Source organism: Rutidosis leptorrhynchoides, chromosome 3 (assembly GCF_046630445.1).
Source record: "Rutidosis leptorrhynchoides isolate AG116_Rl617_1_P2 chromosome 3, CSIRO_AGI_Rlap_v1, whole genome shotgun sequence".
NCBI classification, from domain to species: domain Eukaryota; kingdom Viridiplantae; phylum Streptophyta; class Magnoliopsida; order Asterales; family Asteraceae; genus Rutidosis; species Rutidosis leptorrhynchoides.
Genome location: NC_092335.1, coordinates 79,927,958 through 79,936,726, shown reverse-complemented (window position 1 = coordinate 79,936,726; position 8,769 = coordinate 79,927,958). Strand labels below are relative to the sequence as shown.

At 39.6% G+C, this 8,769-nt stretch overlaps 1 long non-coding RNA gene across 1 annotated transcript; it reads right to left on the bottom strand.

Annotated features, from left to right (window-relative positions):
• Positions 1-1,079: 1,079 nt before the first annotated feature.
• Positions 1,080-7,882, bottom strand: LOC139899329 (uncharacterized). Its single transcript, XR_011777418.1, has 3 exons — positions 7,616-7,882; positions 1,897-1,962; positions 1,080-1,214 (listed from the first exon to the last, which is right to left on the bottom strand). It is a non-coding gene; the product is annotated as an uncharacterized lncRNA (long non-coding RNA).
• Between the last annotated feature and the right edge of the window lie 887 nt (positions 7,883-8,769).

Here is an 8,769-nt window from a genome sequence, read left to right as displayed (position 1 = left end):
AATCGGTGTCCCTCATAAAATCTCACGTATTCCTAAATTATTCACGTTCAATAATCTAGTAAAAGCTATTAATCAATTTAACTGTCAATAACTTCCGTGACCTAACAATCAATAAGCTTTAATAACGGTGGATCTTAGCTAGACATAAACTTGTGTAATTTTAATTAATTGTTATTAACCAAAAGATCGCAATCCATCACCTAGGTTCATGCATCCAAGTGAATACTAAAATATTTAGCTACTCATGGTAAAGCAAAGAACAAATAAATAAAAAGAACAATTAAACATAATCATTGAATTGAATGAAGAACAAATTAAATAAAAGTAATTAAACTAACCAAGAATGATATTGTAGTTTAACCCTTGTAAAATAATGAAGAAAGACAAAGAAATTCGTAACTAAAGTTGCTGTAGGCTAAAGTTCGGAATAAAAACTGCATACCCTAAATTGGGGTAAAATTCGTCTATTTATAGAAGCTGAGAAAACAGCTGAAACCGACCTATGTCGCGTTCCGCGACACACCATCGCGATCTGCGACAAACTCATCGCGTTACGCGATAAACAGGACGCGACAAAGGTGCTTAGTACGCGACAGAATGGTCAGAACGGCCCCTTTTCCATGTCGTGTTCTGATGCACTTCATCACGTATCATGATGACCAAAACGCGATAAAACTCATCCTGAAGCGATGGAAACTGACTTTTTCACCCGGGGCACGTTTATCTTCAACTCTAACTTCGTTTTGGCTATATCTTCAATAAAATCAACAATAATGAGCCAACGAACCATATCTTGACACTTTCTTCAATTTAAACTCAAATAACTCGATATCTCCATCAAAGTCTTCAAAATACCAACAAATGGAACAAGATAACGCCCAAAATATATGAATGAAAATGGCGTTATCAATTGCTATTGTTTGATTTTTTAGAAATTTTTAGACGTTTCAATGTAAGCTCTAACACATTGTTTAAATGTCTGAACTTTATGCTGGGACAGACCGTAGCGTTTAGAAAATAGTTAAATATGAGGTTATATAGAAAAAAAACTTACGGTCTGTCATAAAAACATCCTATAATCCCATAAACTCGGCCTTCATATTGGTTAAAGCTTCATGGTCTGTAGTTCTGCACTGACCAAGAAAACATCATCCAGATCGATAAATATTATGGGAGGCTGAAGCTTGTGTGCCAAACTAAAAAAACAGCAGCCTCTGCAAATAACGATCATCAGCACTAATGATTACCTTGTAAAGAGTAAGTCCCTTAACCGAAATAATAAACACTCATTTATAATACACCAAAAGTTGAAAACTTACATAAGTAGATAGAATGAACATGTTGACGCTAGCAATTATCCATTTTAACACTAATTAACCCAAACGGGTCCAAATGCCCAAAGAGTCATCAGACAACCTATTATTATTATTTAAACTATACTTTTACTACCAATACTGGCACAAATCAAAAGGATACCTTTTTAAGTACTTTTACTAATAAAAACGTATTACTATATCAATACAATACCATCCAACATAGTTCAACGTAAAACAAACACATTTTAACTATAACCTTATTACCAGAACTCTAAAACATCAAATGAAATACCATATCTACTGCAGGTATGGCTGCAATCTCCTAAATATCGATAGAATGATCAAACACATGTTTAATACAGAATAAATACGGGAAAAAGTAAAAAAAAAAATATAGAGCATTTGATAATTGATAATAATTATGCTAAACAAGTTTAAATTATTGTTAATGTATAGATAAGTTTGCTAAAGTTCACAAACATATAATCAACCACATTAACAAAGAAATACAAAACGTTTAAAATAAGTCAAAGGTTTGTTGACCGGGCTTTAAACAACTAAATGACCTGTAGCAACCAACCTGTAGGTTCTGGGCCAAGCGTAAAACCTTGATTAGAAACCGAGCTAGAAGACTTGGGATCCCCACCTGAACATAACACATTATATAATAACTCATCGGTAATATTACAGAACAAATAATCGAAAAAAACTTTGTAAACAACTCTTGTAATTCATCAACACTACATCCATCGAATAAGCAATACAACCAACAAAAAACACAACATATACAAATTTGAAAGTGAAGTTCAAGAGACTGTTAATATCATTAAACAATAGTTTAACACATTAACAATGTATTGTTAATTAAAAAACGGATGAAATAAATATGACTAAATCTGTATACACATAAGACTATATTCAACTTCTATGTTTAGTTGCTACATTTTGGGCAAAAAATGTTACTAAAATTCTACATGTGAATCACTGATTAGTGATTGAAGGAAATTTAACAAACCCGAGACTTAGGCGAAACCAACAATGCCATCTTCTTTCAATAATTTTTTATTTAAGAAAAATTATAAAGGTTATAATTGGACCCTCTGATTTGTTGGTTACAAAGGTCATGAGGGTGTGAAACATAAACTTTGCATTTGCAACCACAAAATGGTACTTCTTGGTACTCTCAGTTTCCTGCATTTTGCAATGTTAGACTATACTTACAGTCCACATATTATTTGTATTGGGCCTTGCCCTCTTGTTCTCCTTTAGGGCACTGTTAGCCCGATTGCATTGTATTATATATTCCCACTATTATGTACTACATTATTATTCAAGCAATAATACACAAGATTTATGTATCGTAACATGGTATCAGGCCATGAGATAATACACGCCTCTTCTGCAAACAAACCCTAACCCTACATCCACAAATAATACACGCCTCTCCTGTAATCTTCTTATTCTTTCTTCCACCTTCTGCTCTTTATCTTCTCCTATTTTCTTCAATAAGACACCATCATGGTTAACACATATGACAAGATCTACACCGTCACATCCATATCTCATCTCATCCCGGTTAAACTCGATCTCGCGAAACTTAATTATGGTCATTGGAAACGGCTCTTTACAACGCATTGCAAGGGTTTCGATGTCTCGAAATTCATTCTCGATACTTCCACATTGGAAGAACAAGCCACTGATGAATGGCTCAAGGCCGACACCGTCGTTACCACATGGATATACAACACGATCTCCCAAGTCACTTCTTGAACGGGTACTCAATTCCGAACCTGTCAATTCCCATGCTGCGTGGACATTCCTCGAGAAAATTTTCCAAGACAACAAATTATCTAAAACTATGGAATTGAATGCCCAGTTACGTGGCCTTTCAATTGGTGAACAAACGGTAGAAGAGTACTTCAGGAAAGTCGATCAGATTGCAGCACATCTTCGAAATCTAGGGTCAACCATCGAAGACAATAATCTTGTCATGTTTGCCGTTAACGGCTTGACCGAGAAATATCCACACGCAGCACGGATTATACTTCATCGTCAACCCTTCCCGGACCTCGACACGGCTCGATCAATGTTGTTAATGGAAAAGATGACCTTGAATCGGGAAAAACGAACCGCTGCCATAACACCGTTGAACTCCTCCCACCCGACAGCACTTGTCACTCAGGCTGCTGCTCCATCACCGCCTGCTCAGAATAATCAACCATGCCGCAATTTTTCTAATGGATTTTGTCGATTTGAAAATAGATGTCGCTATGTTCATGATGTCAATTCCAGGCGGTCAAATGGTGGATCAAACCGATCTCACAATTCCAGGCAAAATAGTGTAAACCAAGCCCAACTCCTTCAAATAATTGCAGCCCAACAAAACCAATTAGCAGCCCAGTCCAGCAACTCACGTGCTTCTTTTAATCAGCAACATGTTCCATTTTTCCCTTATGGACCACCAGGCCCATATTCACGTCATTCAGCCCAGGCTGGAGTATTGCCCAGCCCACCCGGGTTCAACAGGCCACAACAGGCTGGTCATGGACCTAATCAGTTTGGATCAAGTACTGGTCAGCAGGCTCTTATCACCGGACAGCCCACTAATTATATGCCAGGCCAGCCTACTTCTTACGGGTCTTTCACCATTGATCCACGCACTCATGACTCAAGAAACGATCCTTCCCAGCGCCTTTAGTGCCATGACTCTTCAGGATTACGGGGCTGCCGATTGGCACATGGATACTGGTGCGACTTCTCACCTTACCTCTTGTGTTAATAATCTAAGTACTATTTTTAATAAATGCAAATATTCATCTGTCGCCGTAGGTAACGAGAATCCCATTCCCGTCACCAACACCGGCAATAGCTTGTTACCTACTGACCATCGTCCTTTACACCTAAATAACGTCCTTGTAACTCCCAATATTGTTAAAAACCTCATATCTGTGCGTCAATTTACTCGTGATAATATTGTCTCTGTTGAATTTGATCCTTTTGGTTTTTCTGTGAAGGATTATCTGACGCGCCGTCTTCTGCTCCGATGTGATAGCACTGGAGATCTCTACCCTCTCACGACATCCAACACTACTTCTCAGCAAGCCTTTCTTACCAGTCCCGTCACATGGCATCAACGTCTTGGTCATCCCGGACATGATGTCTTTCGCAGACTTATTTCAAATAAAGATATCATATGTAATAAAATGTCGTCACCTTTATTTTGTCATGCATGTCAACTTGGAAAACACGTGCGACGGCCTTTTTCTGTGTCTAGTTCTAATGTAACCGCTACTTTTGATATTATTCATTCGGATTTGTGGACTTCTCCTGTGCCTAGTCTTAGTGGTTTAAAATACTATGTTATATTTCTTGATCACTATCATTATGTTTGGGTTTTTCCATTACGTAATAAATCTGATGCACTTAATACCTTCATTAATTTTAGATCCTATGTACGCACTCAATTCAAACAAGAAATAAAAGCCTTTCAATGTGATAATGGTGGAGAATTTAATAACACCGCTTTTCATACCCTCCTTCAAACAAATGGCATCAAATTCCGCTTCTCTTGTCCTTGTACCTCCCAACAAAACGGGAAATCCGAACGGATGCTACGCACCATTAATAACATGATTCGCACACTCCTTTTTCAGGCTCATCTTCCACTTACTGGGTCGAAGCCTTACATATGACAGCCCATCTTCTTAACATTCTCCCTTCCTCTGCCATTAATCACGAGATACCACACTATCGTCTCTACCAACAAAAACCCGATTATACAACACTCCGTGTCTTTGGTTGCCTTTGTTACCCTCATCTTCCTGACACTCACAAACTCGCACCGCGCTCCACTCCGTGCATCTTCCTCGGGTACCCCTCCAATCACCGCGGATACCGTTGCCTAGATCTCACCTCCAACAGAATCATTCTATCTCGTCATGTCACATTTGATGAAACTTCGTTCCCCTTTGGCTCCATGACTCCCACTGCCCCCCCATCATATGATTTCCTTGAACCCCCTCCAAGTCTATTTTCTAAATCCTTCCACCTTCCTGACCTACACTCGTCTACTCCTACACCCTCCTCCGAGACACACCCTCCTCCTACTGAGGCTACTGCTAACCCTCTTCTCCTACTCCTACACCGGAGACTCAGCCTCCTCCTATTGAGGCTACCGTCCCCAATACTACTCACCCTTCTACCTCGGAGACACAGCCTCCTCCTACCGAGGCTACCGCATCCTCCTCTGTTCATCCTATGATCACTCGCACCCATGTTGGTATTAAAAAACCCATTGATCGTCTTAATCTTCACACCTCTACCATATCTCCTATTCCGCGCACCTACCCTGACGCCCTTAAGGACTCTCACTGGAAACAGGCTATGACAGATGAATATAATGCATTAATTAACAATTGTACTTAGACACTTGTGCCTCGCCCCTCGAACACGAACATAGTTCGCTCAATGTGGCTTTTTAAGCACAAGTTTAACGCAGATGGTAATTTGAGCAGATACAAGGCTCGAATCGTTGCTAACGGTCGTAGTCAACAGGTTGGCATTGATTGTGATGAGACTTTTTGCCCGGTTGTTAAACTGGCATCGATACGCACATTCCTCAGTTTGGCGGTTTCTAGACACTGGCCAGCTCATCAGCTAGATGTCAAGAACGCCTTTCTTCATGGATATCTTTCAGAGACTGTTTATATGCACCAACCACCAGGGTTTCGGGATCCTCGATACCAGGATCATGTCTGCTTACTTCGATACCCGGATCATGTCTGCTTACTACAGAACTCTCTATATTGCCTCAAGCAGGTACCTCGCGCATGGTTTCAGCATTTTGCGGGATATGCTCAGCGACTTGGATTTCATCAAAGTCGTTGTGATACATCACTATTCATTTATCGCCAGGGATCTGACACTGCCTACCTGCTCCTTTATGTTGATGATATTGTATTGACCGCTTCCTCTACAGGCTTTCTGCAACAGATTATCCTTCCTTGCATCAGGAATTTGCTATGACAGATTTGGGTCCCTTGAACTATTTTCTTGGGATTCACGCCACTCGCACCACATCTGGCATGTTCCTCTCTCAGCGGAAATATGCCACTGAGATTATTGAGCGGGCTGGTATGCCCTCTTGTCACCCGTGCAGGACCCCGGTTGAACCGGGTGCCAAGCTCACTAGTCACGGCCCGCCTGTCAAGGATCCGACTCTCTATCGGAGCCTTGCCGGCGCTTTACAGTACCTGACATTCACTCGCCCAGACATCTACGCTGTTCAGCAGATCTGTCTTTTCATACATGACCCTCGAGAACAGCACATGCACGCCCTTAGACGGATCATTCGTTATATTCAGGGCACTACTGACCTTGGTTTGCAGTTATATGCTTCATCACCCACCTCCTTGGTTGCCTACTCTGATGCTGATTGGGCCGGCTGCCCCTCTACCAGGAGATCTACATCTGGTTATTGTGTGTTCCTTGGGAACAACCTATTGTCTTGGTCATCCAAGCGGCAACTCACACCCTCTCGCTCCAGTGCTGAAGCAGAGTATCGTGGGGTTGCCAATGCCGTTGCTGAAACTTGTTGGATTCGCAACCTGCTTCGCGAGCTTCATTGTCCACTGACTTCTGCTACTCTTGTTTATTGTGATAACATCAGCTCGGTCTACCTTTCCACTAATCCAGTTCAGCACCAGCGGACCAAACACATTGAGATTGACATACATTTTGTTCGCGACCTTGTTGCCCAGGGACAGGTCCGGGTTCTTCACGTGCCATCCAGATATCAGTTTGCAGACATCTTCACCAAAGGTCTACCGTACACTTTGTTTGATGAGTTCAGAACCAGTTTGAGCGTTCGCAGCACTCCCGCTCCAACTGTGGGGGATGTTAGACTATACTTACAGTCCACATATTATTTGTATTGGGCCTTGCCCTCTTGTTCTCCTTTAGGGCACTGTTAGCCCGATTGCATTGTATTATATATTCCCACTATTATGTACTACATTATTATTCAAGCAATAATACACAAGATTTATGTATCGTAACATGCAACATCTTTCTTCAATTTCTGCACACACTTACAATATTGAGAATAGAAAAAAAGAAAAAAAATTCATCAACAACTTTAATTTAACCAACTTTCTAACTAATTAAAGATTAAAACCTGATTCAAATACACTGATTTCTATCAGCTCATAAACAAATTAAATATAGAAATAGAAACAATAAATCCCCGGTGGAAGTGATATCGAACCTGGAAGAGAATACAACATTTAAGTTTGGCGTACCTTAGCCTCAGATTGTAAGTCAGAGAACCTAAGTAGGTGGTTATGCCGGAGACGATGGCGGCGGAGGAGATGATGGAGATGGTGCCGGCAAAGGTGGAAGAAGACGACGGTGGAAGTGGGGGTGACGGTGAAGGTGGTTTGTTAAGGGAGCAGGGGCGTAGTTTGTGGGAGGGTGGAGGTGAATGGAATGGTGAGGAAGAGTGTAGAAGGGTTAGTAAGTGTGGGCAATCAAGTGGAACGGGTCAGATCTTTGTGGGTTATAGAGGAAAACAGTTGAAGCAGTGGAAATAGCGTGGCGCAAACAATCATATTTTGACATAAAATACGTGAATTAGTATGTGTAAAAGAAAATGGGTCGGGTAATAGTTGGATGTGGTTCTGATGGTAATTACTGTTAACGCAAGGAAGTGACCAATCAAAATTTGACACTATTTATCACAATTTATATATATATATATATATATATATATATATATATATATATATATATATATATATATATATATATATATATATATATAAATATTTAAAGGGATGCATATAAATATTTAGTGCGAGTACATCTGTAATCAGTTAAGTTAATAGGATGCGATGGAATGACAAAAATATAACCATTATTAATTTATGATTTACACATTACAGTACGAATGTAAAAAGGATATCCATTACTTGTATTAATTAATTGTTTTCAATGCAAGTGTAATGTAATAGAAGTTGCGTTTAGAGAATTGAGAATAATTTATTTCCTGGTATACCCTTTAAACTAGTTTCCGATTAATTAGGAAGTTACATTTTCTATTAGTTAGTTTTAAAATTGTGTGGCCAATAATTGTTTTCACCATCTATATCTATCTATATCTATATAGATATACATAATAAAGTCACTTTTAGCTAATCATTGATTTAAAAGATGACATGGTAAAAAAAGAACCTTTAGATGCAATCTCATCGTTCAATAACCACAATTGATTAGCTTATCACTCATCAATTGTCTCTCTCATCTATTTTCATTATTTACTGACAAATATACCCCTCTCAATATCGCGGTTCTGGAAAAAAATATGGGGTCATACGATGGTAGAGATTTTTCACAAACAACTCTAGGTTTTTCAAAAATCCACTCCCAACAACAATCGGATCCTCTCCTTCCAACA